Source organism: Phacochoerus africanus, chromosome 7 (genome assembly GCF_016906955.1).
Source record: "Phacochoerus africanus isolate WHEZ1 chromosome 7, ROS_Pafr_v1, whole genome shotgun sequence".
Lineage (NCBI taxonomy): Eukaryota > Metazoa > Chordata > Mammalia > Artiodactyla > Suidae > Phacochoerus > Phacochoerus africanus.
In genome coordinates, this window is record NC_062550.1 from 61,892,609 (window position 1) to 61,912,771 (window position 20,163).

At 35.4% G+C, this 20,163-nt stretch overlaps 1 protein-coding gene across 2 annotated transcripts in view; it reads right to left on the reverse strand.

The window, feature by feature from the left end:
* Positions 1-11,487, reverse strand: part of ATF7IP (activating transcription factor 7 interacting protein) — a 122,260-nt gene extending 110,773 nt beyond the window's left edge. The window contains exon 1 of one of the 2 annotated variants that reach the window (XM_047787498.1): positions 11,347-11,487. The gene's annotated coding sequence lies outside the window, so the exon portion shown is untranslated. The remainder of the gene's footprint in view (positions 1-11,346) is intronic. The other variant, XM_047787499.1, reaches the window with a different exon arrangement.
* Between the last annotated feature and the right edge of the window lie 8,676 nt (positions 11,488-20,163).

Here is a 20,163-nt window from a genome sequence, read left to right on the forward strand (position 1 = left end):
GGCTACAGCTCCGATTGGACCCCTAGCCTGGGAACCTCCATATGCCACGGGAGCGGCCCAAAGAAATAGCAAAAAAATAAAATAAAATAAAAGTTGCTGCATTCATGTATCAAGAATAGAATAGTACAAGCAAGGAATACAAAATGAAATTAAGAACATGATGGGAAAAAAATGAAACTCAATAGAAGGACCTGATAATAAAGAAATTTACCCAAGCAAAAAGACTAAGTTGTAAATAGGAGAGAAAAGAAAATCTGAGTATCTATCCAAAAATTCACATTGGAATGATAGAATGGCAGAAGATAGCACCAATGAAATTATTCAAGAAAGACTGAGAAGTTGCCAAACTGAAAAGGTCTGATGTGAATGCTGGAAAACAATGATAGATCCATACTGAGGAATTAAAGAGACTTTTCAGAACATTTGGAAACTTATAACAGATTGGGCATGTTTCCATTGAGGGGAAAAAAATAAAAAATAAGAATAGCTTCAAGAGTTCCCATTGTGGTTCAATGGGTTAAGAACCCAACGTAATCTCCATGAGGATGCAGGTTCAATCCCTGGCCTCACTCAGTGAATTAAGAATCCAGTATTGTCATAAGCTGAGGCATAGATCATCAAGGCAGCTTGGATCTGGTGTTGCTGTGGTTGTGGCATAGACCTCAGCTGCAGCTCTGATTCAACCCCTAGCCCGGGAACTTCCATATACTGCAGGTGTGGCCATTAAAAAGGAAAAAAGAAAAAAGAAAAATAGCTAAAGATTTCTCAGTAGTAACAGAAGCAAGAAAATAATGGAGCAGTGTCTTTAAAATTCTAAAGAAAAATGATTTCCAACCTAGTCTTCTATACCTAGCCAAACTATCAATCAAACATTAAAAATATAGAATGACAATTTTCAGACACACGTGATCTCAGAAAACATATCTTTCATATACTCTTTCTCAAAAAGCTATTAGAAATTGTGATCCCCTCCCTCTAATGTCAGAGCAAGTCAATAAAAAGACATAGCACATGGAAAAACAAAGGTTCTACACAGATGAGGGGTGAAAGAAATCCCCATAGTGATAAATAAAATTCTAAAGATGAAAGTGGTATACCAGATACAGAGAGCAAGCAGGCTAGACTGAAGCAATGAGAATCAAATAACAAAAATGAGTCAAAATCCTTGCTGCCACTATACCTGAGCAGGGAGGTGGGGGAATGTGTCTTCTAAATAAACATTAAGAGATCCTTAGTAAAAGACTGTACCAAATCATCTAAACTATTACTATTACACAGATGAGACTCATGGATACAGGCACCCTGGTATAAAGTTACTCTCAAAGATTGACATCTGTCATAACTGTATTAAAAGAATGGGTCAGAATTTCCATAATTCTGTTAGTGCAGAGCAGACAATTTTGTGTAACTAGACTGCTTAACCCTAGATCAGTAAAATAAGAATTACCTAGGACTAAATGAAATGACTTAATTGTGGTTAATTTTTTTTTTTTCTTTTCATGACCACACCTGTAGCATATGGAAGTTCCTGGGCTAAGGGTCAAATGGGAGCTGCATCTGTGGACCAGCCACAGCAACACCAGACCCAAGCCACATCTGCAACCTCTGCCAAAGCTTGCAGCAACACCAGACAACTTAACCCACTGAGCCAGGTCAGGAATCAAACCTGCAACCTCAGAAGACATCGGGTCCTTAGCCCACTGAACCACAATGGCAACTCCTTAATATTTTATTTTTAATGGACAAATAAGAAAAGGACTTTCTTCTTAGTCTACCTTCCACTCTCAATTTAAGATATACTTTGTATAAACAGTAATTTAAATAATATCTCATTCTAATACCCTCACAATTTCAAGGGTAAAAAATATCCTATGAAAAATCCAAATATAGATTATAATTGCTGCCAGAATATTTTAAAAACAATTCTAAGAAAAAATACTGAACATATTGATTGACCTCGTTTAGAAACAACTTAGAAGAATGATTAAATCTTATATAAAATATCTTAACTGAATCTCTCTTTTTATGAGCCAGCTTACATAGTTTCAATTAAAAATTTGTTTTCCTTCCTGCCAGGATAAAATGGGGTAAATCAAATTTGTAACCATGACCACAGAACATTGTGACATTTAAAAACAAATCTCTTTTAATAAGGTATGACAGGGAACAAGGACTGAATCTCAAATGTAGAAATGATGCCTACTATGTCTTCACAGGAAATCAATACAGTATCTCTTTTATAACTTACTTAGATTCCCAGCTTTAAAAGTAATAAAGTATATCACTTCCTGACAGACAAGGAAAACTGACAAATGTGGAAATCTTACAGAACCATGATGCCCTACGGTTTTAAGTACTGCAGGTGAAAACTCATTGAGATAAATTAGATGGCTCTTGATTCCTAATCTTGTAATCAAGCAGAAAAATAAATTACTACACTTTATAAAACATCTACAAGAAATGTAACTTTTACCTCATAACAAAAGGATGGTTTTGTCAAGCAAAGGGAAACCTTTCTATATTTATCAATACACCATTATATAAATAAAGTGGTCAAATAATATAAAACATCAAAATAAAGAATCAGAAAATTATATAATAAACTTACATGATCAAATCTGTACTCTAAAGGACAGAAACTTGGCCATAGGAAGGGTTATGGAAGAAAACTGACACTCAATTTTAAGTGAGCCTCCCCAGCAAGTTCTATGTTTGAAGGGTAAATAATGGGCCAGGAATCACATTGTGCCCTGAAATTAAAAAAAAAAAAAAAAAGAAAGAAAGAAAACAGGGTAATTCTATGTAGATCTAGTCCCCAAAATAAATGTCTTCATCTCTAACTTTGGCAATAATGAGAGTGTGAAGAAATATGACAAAACATTGAAGACAAATAATTAATGTGAGGAAATGGCTGCTTCTTCAGCATGACATGGTTTAGCAAATTTAATCATCCTGAGGGTTGTTTTTTTTTCCTTCAAATGCTCTGGTGGGTTTGTGTTTTTGTTTTTAACTGAATGAATCAGTCCTAAAGTTGAACTCTCACAAACTTTTACAAATAAACTACTTTTTAAAATACATATTTTCCCTACTAGTGAGTGATATTATTAAACCTACTTTTCTAAGTTACTTTTTAAATACATTTACGTTCTGGCTCCAGTAATCAAGAATACTGTCATTTTCTACATATTGCCTTGCACCGCAGGGCTCCTATAACCACACATAGCTGTTTTTAAATAAATATTCATGTTTTATCAATAGACTCATCAAGTGATTGAAGCCAGAGATGAAAATGTGTCAGCAACAAATGCTAATAAGCATTTTACATAATAATATTTAATCCTTAAAATAACCCTATCAGGTATCACCATTTTATATGTAAAAAATACTGCTGGGAGACATTAATTGGCCAGGCTCCAATACAAAGTTACTATACTTTCCACATCACTATATTCTAACTGGTTTCAGGAAAATTCTTTAACTTTTGTTTTCTTTTTTTCTCTTTCTTAATTTGCTTGCATATGTTTATCATCCAAGTTTTATATCACTTATAATAAGTCTGATGGGAAATGAAGAGAATTACACAAACACCACAAAAGTTTTGTCATTCCATCTGTTCATCAAACCCTTATTAATTTGCATATATATGTCCTTCAGAGGTACATTTTAGGAACTTTTTTTTGGAGGGGCCACATCCATGGCATGTGGAAATCCCTGGTCCAGGGATCAAACCTGGGCCACAGAAGCAACCAGAGCTACAGCAGTGACAATGCCAGATCCTTAACCCACTAAGCTGCTAGTGAACTCCCAGAAACTTCTTATAAATAGGTAAGCAATGGTGATTTCTTAATTTTCTTTTTTTCTTCTTGCCACACCCACAGCATGTAGAAATTCCCAGATCAAACCCATGCCACAGCAGCAACCCATGCCACTGCAGTGACACCAGATCCTTAACCAGATGTACCACAAAGGAACTCTGATTTTTCTATTAATGAATGAGAGTGAAGACTAAATTACTTCCACCTAAAACAAAGGACTTCTATTCTTCAAATAAGCAAATATTTATTGAATATTAAAAAGTAAGCATTGTGGAAAGTAATCTTTCACTTTTAATAGTGGTCATATCATACTTAATTAAAAAGGATTTGTCTTTAAAATGTGATTATTTGTGACATCAATAAGATAAAACTCCTAAATGCAGGAAACTGATAAAGTACTATACAAATAACTATAACTATAAAAGTTGAAACGATAAATGCCTTTAAAAGGGACACAAAATAGAGCAATGTAAAAAGAAATTAGAGAACTTCTAGCTGAGGATAATATCATTTATTAAAGCACACTATGTAGGCACCATGGCAGCAATGATTCTTTATTTACGAAAATCAAAGATTTACATCAGAGTATGTTCTCCTAAACATATTACTTTCTTTCCCACCTCTGAGATTTTGAATACTCTCTTTATTCCCTTTTCTAAGAATATCCCTCTAATTCATCCTTTAAAATACAACTCTTCTAAGGTTTCCCTGATCTCCCGACAGAGTCCCACTTTCTGCACCTTACGCAAATATCTACTGTTTCACTTATTATCTACAGAAAGCTATTTTTACTTACTTACATATTAATCAGGTATGTCATATCTTTGTATAAAGAATTTATGCATTTAGTTATAAAGAAAAGATAGAATCTGTATAAGGTAATGCAAACAAACTCAACTTTGACACTAAAAGGAGCAGTTCAAACGATTGTCATTCAGAGTTTATCTACAGTCCTTCATCCTTTTAAATTAACTGGTGAGATTCAAAAATATGACACTGATTTCTTGCAAAACTAATAATGATTTAATGTTTCAAAGGCACGTAGAAAGAGGAAGAATTCTATCTAATAAGATAACTTTATAATAACTAGAACCTCAGTCACAAATCACTGATTATAAAACTCTCAAAATTCCATTTCAAAGGAAGATATACAGAGTTACAACTGGATCTCTTAAAAGAGAAAACAAGTTTTCAATATCAATTATAAATTAGAGACCCCACTTTGTCAGCTTCCTTTGTAGCAAAAAATGCTAGTTGTTCTCTAATATCCTTTTCTCTGCTTTTCTGTAGTTTTCTAATTTTAGCTGAGCACATGTTTGTCAGACCAGATACTATGTTTTCCAGTTAAGTATGTTCCAATGATTAAATTCTCATCTCTAAGACATGAATCAACACGATGCATATACCACTTCCAGATGATGCTCTCAAAAGAATGAGTGTGCGGAGTCCCCTGCTTGGCTGCAGTGGGTTAAGAAGCTGACTGCAGTGACCTGGGTCTCTGCAGAGGTTCAGGTTCAATCCCCGGCCCAGTGCAGTGGGTTAAAGGATCCTGTGTTGCCGTAGCTGCAGCATAGGTTGCAACTGCGGCTTAGATCTGATCCTTGGCCTAAGGAACTCCATATGCCCCAGGACAGGTCCCTCTCCCCAAAAAAAGAAGAAAAGAAAAAGAAAAAAAATGAGTGTGCACTCCTACTGTCCTTTCTCCCTTGACCCTGGCTGATGAAAGCAGCCATGTTCAACCTAGAAACATGTTCAATACATGGAAACCATACTATGGAAAATTACTTACAAACCTCAGTTTTCCTCTGTGGTATTATTATATGAGTTAACGTTTATCAGATTTCCCGTCATGGCACAGTGGAAACAAATTTGACTAGTATCCATGAGGATGCAGGTTCGATACCTGGCCTTGATTAGTGGGCTGGGTGTCCGGCACTGCCGTGAGCTGTGGTGTAGGCCAGAAGCTGTAGCTCCAATTTGACCCCAGCCTGGGAACATCCATAAGCTGCAGGAGCTGATTAGATTACATGAAGGCTAACTTGCTCTAAGAAACTTCTGTTTCTTTTAAGGATGATTAACATATTTTTGGCAGGTGGAAAATAAGCAGAATCACTGAGCGAGTCCAGGGATTGAATCTGTTTCCTCATGGATACCAGTCAGATTCGTTTCTGCTTAGGCACAACAGAACTCCAGCTTTTTCTACTTCTGATATATTGTGATACTTGTTTTTTTCAGATTGTAATAGATAAGAAGCAGCAAATTAGGGACAGGAGAAATGCTAATAGGAAAATGCATACGGATAGGGATAAGAAGTGATGGCTAGCATCTTGATAGTGAAGTGGAGTCAGAGTTCAAGTGTTGGAATAAGAACATAAAAACTTAATTTTCAGGTTATTTAATTTCAGAATCATTATTCCTAGAATAGGATCAGTATTTATAGCATGTCTGTTATGGTTATTGATGATCTTATTAATGATTCTGAATTACAGAGCTTAATTGCATTTAATTTTTTCAAGAAAGCAAAGAGGTGTATGATTTGGTTTAGAAAGATTGCTATTGTTTTTGTTTTTAAGTTTTGAGGTATGTGGAAAAGTCATATATAATGATATCTAATTTTTCAAAGGAATCACATGTAGAAAGACATTTGAGAATAAAGTTTATTATAGCAAATGGCTATAAGTGGATTTTCTTGATCCAGACAAAATTTTTTATTAAAAAAAAAATACTGAGGAAAAGCCAATAAGATCAACATTTGATTTCTACATATTTCCTAGGTTCATTTTTATAAAGCCAATAATATGTTACCACTTGATTTCTATCTTTACTTCCTTGATTTCTTCTTCACACATACCTATCAATTTTCAAGTTTAACCAGTTCAATAAAAATATTTTGGCAATAACCTAACATTCTTTCCTATATCTATTATGAAGGTGATTAAGTAGAATTACAACTGAACTACAACACTGTTAACTGAAATTATAAATCTCTCTGCAGCCAGCACAAAGAATAATTTTAATAGAGAATGAGTTTATACTAATAATTAGAGAAACATCCTTATGAGAGAAATATTTAATGCTACCAAAAAGACTAAAAAAAAATTCTGCCTATATTCGTAGTATTTTTAAAGCTCCATCCTGGCCAGAAAGTGAATTAGATAATGTCTCAAAATTCCTCCATTAAAAAAAGTCTATTAAACAAAGAAGAAAAATTTTAATTTCAAATACTATAAAATACTTTATCTTGGCAACCTATTTTCCTCACTTCTAACTTCATACTTGCACTATTTTCATGTCACTATGTCCTAAAGTAGATTAAAAATGGACATGTAGTCCTATATCCTCCACCATATCATCCCTTTTAACATTATATCACATTAAGAAACCAGTAAAACAACACCTTAATAAAAAATAACAGGTACTACAATTTTTCCCAGAGTTCTTAAAAACAGTACATTTGGGGGGATATATGGGAAATGCATTATATTAGGGAGAAAAGAGGTAACAGTATAAAACTGTAAACTAACCCTCACTTAGGTTTAATGCAATTCTAAACAAAAATTCAAATAGTTGGCTTTTTAAAAATTTTGCCAAATAGATGTGCAAAACTAGCTTAGAAAATTGTGAAAAGGAATTATATGTATTGTCTACACAAACACACGTATAAACAGTCTATACAAACAAAGCAAAGCAGGCCCAGTTACAGCGGCCAGCAACCTGCTTTTAGATTTTATATTACCTATTCCTGTGAGAAGCTGAAGAAAACTGTAATTCTTCTCCAGAAAAACAAGCACATATGCACACTCACAAAAACATACGTATACCAAGGAATCCACAGAACTTTTTAAGTCTGTCTATAGAGAACTGCCAAAGTCCAATAGACCTTAAGTTAAATATCCCTAGTAAATGAAACAGAACTGATAGCTCAAACCTAGTAAGGTATAATCAAAAGAAGCAACTCAAAGTTACAAGAAATGGATCACCAACAGAAAATTCTAAGAAAAATAAAAATAGATGGAAATAAGCAATCCATCTTTATGCAATGTCAAAATAAACTCCATAGAGTTTAAGAGGTGTTTTTAAGGTAATTAAAAACATTCAGAAAAAATAAACAAAATAGAAGAATATTTAGTTTGTATCATAAGTAGTATTTTTTAATGCAGAGAAGTCCTAGAAGAAATCACAAATGAAAATGCCATGTATTTGACTACATAAAAATGTAACATAATTCTAAGTATGTAAAACTATAAGCAATTTCTTAAATTATAACTAAAAAAATTTATAAAAAAATATTTAAAGCAAAAGGCTAATATCCATAAATAGCTGTTACAATAAGAAAAACATTAACATTCACTACAGAAAAATATGCAAAATAACTTCAGACAGAAAAGTCACCAAAAATGAGAAAGTTATTTATATATTAAATAAATTTCAACTTCACTAGTTATCAGAAAAAAAAAATTAAGGAGCTACTATTTTCAACCACCAAGTTGAAAGTGGTATGGGAAATGCTCTTCAAAAAAACTAAGTTTTTATCAATTTTGTAAATTACTTTCAGAGCAACAATAATTTCAAAGAAATACTATGAGATGCAGATCATGACTCATGTAAAGGATATTCACTGTAGTATTTAGAATACAGAAATTGGCAACAAAATGGTCAACAAGAAAAGGTTTAATAAGTCACAATACATTCTTATTAAAGATAAAAATACTATGTGGCCATTTAAAAATGTATGTCAAGGAGTTCCTGTTGTGGCTCAGTGGGTTAAGAATCTGATTAGTACCCATGAGGATGAAAGTTTCATCCCTGGCCTTGCTCAGTGGGGCACTGCCGCAAACTGAGGCATAGGTTGCACACACAGCTTAGATTTGGCATTGCTGTGGCTGTGGTAGAGGCCAGCAGTTGCAGCTTCAATTTGACCCCTAGACTGGGATTTCCATTTGGATTTGATAACTTGGGATATTTTCACAAAATAAATATTATGTAATAATTAGAAAACATATTTCAAAAGAATAAAATTGGTAAATAGCCACAATACGAAGTTAAAGGAGCAGGAATGAAATTATGATCCAAATGATAAACTAATTTATCAATCAATAAATGGGAAAGTCACAAAAATCACAAAAACATCTAGTGTGTTATCAATTTTCAACATTTTCCAAATGTGTTATAATAAGTTTTAAAAGTTTAATAAAGATATCACATATTCAAATCACAATTTAAAGAAAAAATATTCAAATCACAATTTAAAGAAAAAAGAAATGTTAATGGTTTCTGGTTCAATTATTCAAACCTTTTTTTCCTAAACTAAATTTATATTTAAAACTTACAAACCTAAAAAGATTTCAAATGACACCCAGTAACTTAGTATTCATTCCGTAACCTAGTCTTAATGTTCATATATGCTACATATGGGTCATCATATCTCCTAAACTAAAATTCCAAAATATGCTTGTATGCTTGTTATTGACAGAGTACTAGTGAACAAAGACTATATGTTCCGACAATTCATTAATATTAGTTTTAAGTTTACAGAACTATACTTGCCTTTCTAACAAACAAGACAGCAAAACTGTCCAATAAATGTTTACATAGTACACTATGTTCTTCAGTGTTTTCAGTATCTCCTATGATCTTCAACATTAACATAAAAAGGCAATCATTGGTGTATGCAAATGAAAACATAAGCTTAAATATACAAACCAAAATACTTCACTTTCACAGAGGGAACCATGCCCTACGATAAAAGTTCTTTTCTTAACCTAAATATGTATGCGTATTCAGATAAACATATACATACACACAGATACAGAAAATACAACATATTTCCATCTCTAAAACACCTGCAACAATGTCTAGAGGGTGGTGGAGTATGCTGGATAACCACCCCCAAAGCATACAAGGGGAAAGATTACACAGTATCCCTCTAAATATATTTCTGGGTAGGAGACTTCAGAGGTCTGTAAATCATATCAACAACAAATGTTCTCTTGAGAAAAAAAAGAATTGTTCCTATCACTGCATTCTACCTCCTATGTGATGTCATTTTTTAAAAATTCAGCAACCAAAAGTTCAATTGCATCTACTTAGTACTTCTTAACAGTGCTTTAAACAATAAAGGCCCTAAACCAACCAAGATTACAAAGCAACAGCCACTTCTTCGTTTGACAGGTGACTGACTTAGAGTTACATAACCAACCAAGAAAAACAACTGTTATATATACAAACCACAGATAAAGTTTATGACAACCATTTACAAGTTTTCAGTCCAGTAAGAAATAATTTGCACAATAGTAAAAATATATCAAATTGTATAAAACTTCTCCCAGAGGCTCATATAAGATTCAAATATAATGACACTAACATTTTAAACTAAAATAATAAGTAGCATACTTATAACTACTTCTTTCAGAAACTACTTCTTTTAAGAAACTACTTCTTTAAGAAACCAGGAACACACAATTTTAAAAAATCAAACACAATTTTATCTTACATGTATAAATGACATTTTTTTAATCAACTGTTTTCTTGATGGTTCACGATTTCCTAATAAAGGCCTCAGTGTAGTTGAGAGTTCTTTGCAGAATTCTTTAACAGAAAAATTTATCAAGTTTTAGTGTTCTATTTCACATATCATTACAAACAAAACGCTAAGAAAATGACTTAATTTTAAAAGTCAGAGTAATAAAAATAATCTAACTGCAGCGGTAATGGACAAGTGACAGGGAGAGAAAAAATGTGAAACTCAAATGCATGAAAGATCAAAAGTACACACTGATTAAAACTTCACTAAGGATCAAATATTTTTAAAAAATAAATACGCAAGTAGATTGAGGTTTCCTTTCAAACGTTATATAAGTTCTTCCAAAGCTCCTTGCCTTCATATTTCCAAAACTCAAACTGTTTCCATTTTGAAAACATTCCATAATAGGACTGGTAAAAATAGGGTTAAAAATGTATTTGCAAATATGCAGTTCAAATAAATGCACTTCCCGTGATAACACCACTAGGTGCTGATCTTTATCTCCCTAAATATCCAATTGAATCCAGCACTGTCCCAAAAGTGAAATTAAAGTCGAGAACCACAAGTGGGCAATCATTTTTACAGAAAACTAAGTACACAGCTTCTCAAAGAATCGGAGAAATATCATAAAAAAGTCTGAGGTCGGTACAGGAATACAACATAAGAGAAACGTTTTTCTTGAAAAGTGCGGGAATTTAAGCGTAACAAAATGAAACCCCTCAAGAATGAGGAAAATTAAATCTAGAACCCGAATGGCGTCCAACAAGAACATTAGATCTTGAAAATGAATATTGCGCTTGCGCAGCCACCGCCCCGCCAGCTGCACAACTGCAGCTAGAGCCCGACCCCGCAAGATCACGTGCTCCCATGCAGCGTCCGCCCGCAGCTCCGCAACCGCGCAGGCGCAACACAACTCCCGCAGCCGCCATAATGCGGTCTTGACTCTTCAGAAATACAATAGTAATTTAAGAAAATGTTGTTCTATCAGCCCATGGGACTCAAAGATACCTTTTGGGGCGGGAGATGAGGGAGGGGGAACCAAGTTCCTTCCTACAGAGTCGCCCGGCGCAGCCGTCCCCTCCGCTGCCGCCTCAGTCTCGCGCGCTTCAGTCTCCGCGCCGCGCCGTGCCGCGCCGCCGCCGCCGCCGTCGCCGCCGCCGCCTCCGCAGATTCAAAAACAAACCCGCTTCTCCCTTGCACGCGCCGGGGCCGTTATGCAAATCATTATAGGCGGGGCTCAGTGGTCGTAATATTGGCCACGCCCACTGTGCTTTCATCCAATGGGCTCACGGAATGGCCATTCCCCATGCAAATCTTCTGGTTTTTTATTTGAATGAGAAATATTGGCCCCGCCTCCCGCCGTGGAAAAGAGAAGGAAGTCTGAGGTGGTGGCGCTGCGCCTCTGTGTTGCAGTGAGGTGTGTATTTTGAGTGGAGCTTTGCTCAACCAGTGAGTAGTACGTTGTGAGCGCCCTCTATGAGCCTTAGAAAAGAAGGAAGGAAGGAAATAGGTGGGTGAAAGTTAAAAAGCTGAGGAAAAGATTTTCAAAAAAGGCTGGAGCATGTTGATTTATCATTTGTGTTAGCTTACAAAATATACTTCAAACTGTTTAAGTCATGAGGGAGTGGCGCAAACACATCTTTTCTTTCCGTTGTTCTGTGCCAGAGCAAGCGCTTCTAGTCATACCCTTCCACCAGAAGTTGTATCCCTGTTATACAGTTTTATAATTGGGAGCCAACAAGTAATGAAGGCCACAAGGTGTAATGAAGAAGATGCAAGTATATTTGTTGGAAGATCTAGGCTCACGTCCAGCTTACATACCTGTTTCTTGGAATAAGTGTTTTACTCAATTTTCTCATGCCTGTAATTCAAATGGTTTGAGAGGGCAAAATGGTAGGATAGCCCGTAAATGTGTCTTGCAAAGCAAAACAGCCTGAGAAGTAGATCGAGAGGATTTTAATATCACTTCTCTCTGAAATTAATCTACTCATTCAGTATTTAATGAGCAATTCCTGTGTTCCAGACCCATATTAGGTGACTGTCCTCAAGCAGTCTACTACAGTGGAGAAGACAAAAAAGTAAACAGGAAGAATTTGTAAGTAATAAGAAATCAGTATATGGTAGTTAATTATTTCTATAATTTGGGTCCTTCAACTTAGTAGAAATACTGCCTGGCTTTTAGGAGAATCCCCTCATCCATAGTTAGAGAATCAGCAGTGCCTTCCCAGAAGAGGTCATCACTAACATGAGAATTGATTTAATAGGGTTCCCTTGTCTAAAAGTTGGACTTTATTGTAAGAACAAACAATGAGGAATAATTTAAAAGGTTTTAAGTTAGGAAATAGCACAATTAGATTTGCATTGCTTAATTGCTAAGCTTTGTAAAGTCCTTGGTACTGAACATAGTACATGGGTGCACAAAAAGTTACAAATAGAGGCTCAGTTATAACAAAGTATGTATTATAATTTATATTGTACATAGTGCTCAATTATAAGTTAGATGTTCAATACCAATATTTAAAATTCCATTCTATAATTAGAGAAATGGGATTGGAATAAGGTTTCATTCATTAGGTTTCTCCTTGACTTCTATAAGCACATACAAAGGAATCTTTTTTTTTTTTTGTCTTTTGTCTTTTGTCTTTTTAGGGCCACACCGACAGCATATAGAGGTTCCCAGGCTAGGGGTTGAATTGGAGCTGTAGCCACCAGCCTATGCCACAGCCACAGCAAAGGGTTCCAAACTGCGTCTGCGACCTACACCACAGAGTTAACTAGATCCTTACTTAACCCACTGAGCAAGGCCAGGGATCAAACCCAGGTCCTCATGGGCATGGATACTGGTCAGGTTCATTAACCACTAAGCCATGATGGAAACTCCTTTTTTTTTTTTTTAATAATTCATTCTCAATCATCCTGGCTAATGGCAAAGGGGAAATAATTGAGCATAAACTCACCAACTGATCAGTTTTCTTAGATGTCATATTCTAGACTTGGATCCCTAAAACTCCAGTTAGATAGTTTTATTATCTTTGAATCCCCCCAAACATCCTCAAACACATGTTTATAGTCTCCTCAGCCATTCTACTTGCTGCTTAATCTAAAAGAAATGTAAAACAAGAGAAGCTAAATCTTTCTCATGCAATGTGGGAAAATTTCACAGAAAATGTGATATTTGATTTGGCTCATAATGTAGAACTTAAAGTGGCTGTCAGAATAAGTACAAAAGAAAGAGCAAAAGAAAGTTAGATAAAATTGAAATGCAAAGACACTGAAGAATGAAAAAGCCATGGCTTCAATTTACAGGGAGGATGATATTCAAAATATCTATCAATCACTCTGGTACCAAGCACTAACCAATTAGAATAGAAGGTTTGAAGATCCCCTACTTTGTCAGATATTAACCCTCTACTTGTAGGATTATGGAGAGGTCCAGGGGTTCTTTAGCTGGGGACTAAGACAGACTACCTGGTCAGAGGAGTATTCATGGTAGTACAGATACTTACCAATCAGTAATGAAAGATTTCTATATTTTACCCACCATCATGGGCTTATTTATACATACAAGCTGGCTATTCTTCTAGAAAAGAAAAAAAAAGTGTTGGAGTAAAGCAAGATTAGAGAAAAAAATCCGAAAAACAAAAAAGAAAAAAACCTAAAATATAAAAAATTTTAAAATAAATTTCAGTTGAGCAACTGAGTAGTAATTTAACAAGGAAAATAGAACCTTTGGAAAATAGCATAAATTTTAAAAAGGAACAGCTGAAAAGGAAAACTGGTTTCTAAGTATTATGAGACAGCCTAATTTAGTGCTTACAAGACGTAGACTCTGAAGATTTACTACCTGAATTAAAATCTTGTCTCTACTTCTTACTGCATTTTCTAAACTTCTCTATGCATATGGTTCCAGAAATATAAAGTGGGCATGATAAAAATAGCCCTATCTAGTAAGGTTTATATGAAGGTTAAATTCTGATAAAATACTTCAAGGAATACAGAGTATATGGTAATATCCTCATAAATGCTAGCTAATGGTAGTAATAGTACTAGCAGTACTTGTCAAAGTAGTAGTGACATAGACATAGATCAACTTAAGCAGTTTCTATCTACACATCCTATGTTATCATTAAGAAAGAATTAACCACAACCTGATAATTCTTATTACTGTCCTCCAATTTTCAGAGAAGTTTACTGAGGAGTTAATTTCCCAGGTTAGGTAAACCTGGGAAAACTCAAGAAACAACTTCTTAGGAATAGGAAGTGTGGTAAACAATTCTAACATGATCTCCATCCTTTTGTGTTCAAACCCTGTGTAATAATCGCCCCTTGAGTGGGGCAGAACCCATGACTTACTGTTAGCCGATAGAATATAGCAAAGGCGAATGAATTTTTCAGACTTAATTAAGGTTCCCAAATAAGCTGATTTTGAATTAACCCAAAAAGAGATTATCTTGGATGGGCCTGACATAATCTAGAAAAAAAAGTCCTTTTTAAAAGGAATTGGGCCTTCCCTAAGGAGAGAGATTCTTATTGGTTTGATGACATAAGCAGTCATGTTGAAGTAGCCTGCATGGAAATTTACAACAAGTTGCCTATAAAATCCTTGGGTAGCATCTAGAACCTGAGGGTAGGCATTAGCCAACAAGCAACAGCAACAACAAAAACAAAAAACTCATACAGCCCCTCAATCATATAGCCATATGGAAATAAATTCTACCAACAAACCAAATGAGCTTGGAGTAGATTATTTACCAGTCAAGCTCTCAGATGAAAATGCAACCAAAATAACCTTGATTATAGCCTTGTGAGACTCTGAGCAGAGGATCCATCTAACTTAAGTTAGACCCAAACTTCTGACCCACAGAAACTGAGGTAATAAATCTGTTTTTGTGGGGGTTTTTTTTGTCTTTTTGCTATTTCTTGGGCCGCTCCTGCGGCATATGGAGGTTCCCATGCTAGGGGTCCAATCGGAGCTGTAGCCTCAGGCCTACGCCAGAGCCACAGCAACGCAGGATCCGAGCCGCGTCTGCGACCTACACCACAGCTCACGGCAACGCCGGATCGTTAACCCACTGAGCAAGGGCAGGGACCGAACCCGCAACCTCATGGTTCCTAGTCGGATTCGTTAACCACTGCCCCACGACGGGAACTCCCTAAATCTGTTTTAAGTTACTAAATTTGTTGTAATAAATTATTGGCAATAGAAAACTAATATAGGAAGTCATCAAAGAAGATAATGGGTAGCTAAAAATCTTCCAGGATAAATAGGTGACCTAGATGGATAAAAATGGGTCCTAAATAGATGATATTACTTGGCATTCAGTAAAAAGGATGGAATTAGTACTGTAATTATAGCTGGGCAAAATTTGTTTTGGTTCTGATATTTTAGAGGGCCCCTACATATCGTACACTTAGGTACACACATTTAAAATAACACATGGGGAGTTCCCGTCGTGGTGCAGTGGTTAACGAATCCGACTAGGAACCATGAGATTGCGGGTTCGGTCCCTGCCCTTGCTCAGTGGGTTAACGATCCGGCGTTGCCGTGAGCTGTGGTGTAGGTTGCAGACGCGGCTCGGATCCCGCGTTGCTGTGGCTCTGGCGTAGGCCAGTGGCAATGGCTCCGATTCAACCCCTAGCCTGGGAACTTCCATATGCCGCAGGGGCGGCCCAAGAAGTAGCAAAAAGACAAAATAAAATAAAATAACACATGGATGTCTTTGTCACTAAGAACATGACAGCACTACCATAAGTGGAAATATTATATTAAACATCTGCTCTTCTAACATTTTTCAAGGCCTCAGAGGAATTATTCTCCATATTTGTTGCTTTGTGTCCTCAAAACAAAAGGACATTATCAAAATGCTGTGATGGTCATTGAATTAAGACACACAGAGTATCAGAGTGTGTAAATATTTGAGCAGCAAAATAGCTTAAGTAAGAATAAACTTAAATGAACTTATAAGATGCTCCTTTTCTATTAGTTCAGACTCAGAAATTTATGCATAACAGTCATTCATGGAGTTCCCTGGTAGCCTAGCAGTTAAGCATCTGGCATTGTTATCGCTGCAGTTCAGGTCACTTGCTGTGACATGAGTTTGATCCCTGGCCCCAGAACTTCCACATACTGTGGGCATGGCCAAAAAAAATATATATATAAGCTATTTGCCAGTAGTGTCAAACCTCCATTTTCTTAATTTTTTTGCATGTTCCAGTTTGTGGTTCTGTAGGTACTCAGAATTTACTGCAGTATTCCTAACCTTTGTACATAGTATCTGAGAAAAAAAAAATTAATATTAAGCACTCCATATTACTCTTATAATTTTAAACCATACATGTAGATGTTGATGTAACATAAATGAAACATGATAATCAGTTTTTAAATTAGCAACTAAATTACATTGAGTTATTGAATTACAAATAATTTATTTTAATAAAAATACTTCATTCCTGAACCATGGGTCAAAGAAGAAATCCAAAGAGAAATGAAAGATTTCCCATTGTGGAGGAGGGGAAACGAATCTGACTAGGAACCATGAGGTTTCAATCCCTGGCCTCACTCAGTGGGTTAAGGATCCAGCATTGTCGTGAGCTGTGGTGTAAGTCACAGATGAGGCTCAGATCTCACATTACTGTGGCCATGGTGTAGGCCAGCAGCTATGAGCTCTGATTTGACCCCTAGCCTGGGAACCTCCATATGCCCTAAAAAGCAAAAAAAAAAAAGAGAGAGAGAGAAAAATGAAAAAATACATAAATACATTGAAACAAATGAAAATAGAAATAAAAATGCCAAAACATATCGAATGCAGCAAAAGCTTTAAGAGGGAAATTCATAGCTAAAATGCCTACATCAAGAAACATGAAAAATTTCATACAACCTAACTTTATAACAAGGAACTAGAAAAACAAGAACAAACCAAGCCCAAAGTTAGTAGAAGGAAGGAAATAAAGATTAAAGCAAAAATAATTGAAATTGAAACTAAAAGGACAGTATAAAAGATCAATGAAACTAAGAGTTGATTTTTTGAAAAGTTAAACAAAATTGAAAAAACTTTAGCTAGACTCACCAAAAAAAGAAAGAAAGGACTCAAATAAATAAAATTAGAACTGGAAGAAGAGAAATTATAAGTATACCCCAGAAATGTAAAGTCTTATAAAACACTACCATGAACAATTATATACCACCAAGTTGGACAACGCAAAAGAAATGGAAAATTCCTAGAAACATACAACCCACCAAGACTGAAGGACGAAGAAGTAGGAAATCTGAACACATCAATGAACTAGTAAGGAGATTGAATAAGTAATCAAAAGTCTCCCCAAAACAAAAGTTCGGAACCAGATAGCTTCATTGGTGAATTCTACCAAACTGTTAAAGGTGAATTAATGCCAATTCTCCTCAAAATCTTCCCCAAAAGAGAAAAGAATTCATTTTAGGAATTCAATTACCTTGATACCAAAACCAGGGAAGAATGCCACAGGAAAAGAAAATAATAGAGCAGTACCTTTGATGAACCTAGATGCAAAAATTTCAACAAAATATTAGCAAACTGAATTCAATAATACATTAGAAGAATCATACACCATGATCAAGTGGGACTTGTTTTAGGAATGCAAGAATGGTTCAACATCTGCAAACCAATTAGTGTGATTCACCACATTAACAAAATGAAGGATAAAAAGCATATGGTTCAGCTCAATAAATGCAGAAAAAGCATTTGACACAATTCAGCATCCATTTATGATTAAAAAAAAAAACTCTCAACAAAGTAGGTATAGAGGGAACATATTTCAACATAATAAAGGCCATAGATGACAAGCCCATAGTAAACATTACCCACAAGGTAAAAAGCTGAAAGACAAGAACAAGACAAGAATGCCCAGTTTTTGTTTTTCTTTTTGGCCATGCCTGCAATGTGTAAAATTTCCTAGGCCAGGAATCCCACCTGTGCCACAGCAGCAACCCAAGCCATAGCAATGACAACACTGGGTCCTTAACACACTAAGCCACAAGAGAACTCCGAGAATGCTCACTTCTGCCACTTTTATTTAACACAGTATGGAAGTCCTAGCCAGAGAAATTACACACAGAAATAAAAGACATCCAGATCAGAAAGAAAGAAGTAAAACTGACACTATGACATTTGTATTTTTCGGGTGACATATTTTATATAGGAACTCTAAAGACTCACAAAGAACCACACACATACACACACACAAGAAAACTGTGAATAGCGAAAGCAATCTTCAGAAAGAAGAACAAATTTTGAGGCATTATGTTCCCTGATTTGAAACTATATTACAAAGCTATAGTAATGAAAACAGTATGGTATTGGCATAAAAACAGACATATAGTTCAATGGAACAAAATAGCCCAGAAATAAACCCACAAATATATAGTCAATTAATTTACAACAAAGAAGCCAGGAATATACAATGGGGAAAGGATAGTATTTCCAATAAGTGGTGTGGGAAATCTGGACAATAATTTGTGCTAGGAAATATGGTCTTATCCCATATACAAAGACTAACTCAAAATGGATTAAAAACTTAAATGTAATACCTTAAGCCATAAAACTCCTAGAAGAAAATATAGGTGGTGGGAAGTCCTTGGTAGACTAGCAGATTAAAGATCTGGCATTGTCACTGCTGTGGGTTAGGTCACTGCAGAGGCATGGGTTCAGTCCCTGGCCTGGTACAGTGAGTTAAAAAGATACAGCATTGCCAGAGCTGCAGTGTAGGTGACAGATGCAGCTCAGATTCAACCCCTGGCCCAGAAACTTTCATATGCTGCAGGTGCAGCCATAAAAATAAATAAATGTGCAGAGTAATTAGCTCCCTGGTGACTTAACACATTAAAAATCCAGTGTTGTCACTGCTGTGGCTTGGGTTGTGCTGTAGCACAGGTTTGATCCCTGGCCCAGGAACTTCTTCATGCCATGGGCAAAGCCAAAAAAAATTGGCAAAATATCTGAAGAGACATTTTTCTAAAAAAACATACAGAAGTTGACCAGGTACATGAAAAGGTGATCAACATCACTACTATCAGGGAAACGCAAATCAAAACCACAAAGAGATATTACCTCACACCTATTATAGTGGCTATTATCAAAAAGGCAGGAGATAACAAGTGTTGATGAAGATGTGGATGGAAAAGGAAACTTTTTGCATCATTGCTGGGAATGTAGATTCTTGCAGGCAGTATGAAAAACAGTAGAGTGTTTTCTCAAAAAGTTAAAACTAGAACTATCATATGGTCCAACATTTCCACTTTTAGGTATTTATCCAAAGGAAATTCAAACAGCAACTCAATAAGATATAACTCCCACATTTCTTAACAGCGTTATTTACAATAGTCGAGAAGTTGAAGCAACCTAAATGTCCATCAATGGATGAATGAATAAAGAAGATGTAGTATATATATATGTATGTGTATTCCATACATATGTGGAATATTATTCAGTCATGAAAAAGAATGAAATCCTGTCATTTGTAGCAACACGGATGGATCTTCAGAACATTTGGCTAAGTGAAATGTCAGAGAAAGACAAATACCATATGATCTCACTTACATTTGTAATCCAAAAAAAAGTAAAAACTGAAAACAGGAGTTATCCAGTGTGTGAGGAGGGGATCAGTTAAAGGGGTCAAACGTACAAACTTCCAGTTATAAAATAAATAATATGCAATGTATAGCATTGTGACTATAGTTTAAAATATTGCATTATATATTTGATAGTTGCTAGTAGAGTAAATCATAAAAGTTCTCATCATAAGAAAAAAGTTTATAATTATGTGTGGTGATGGATGTTAAGTTTATTGTGA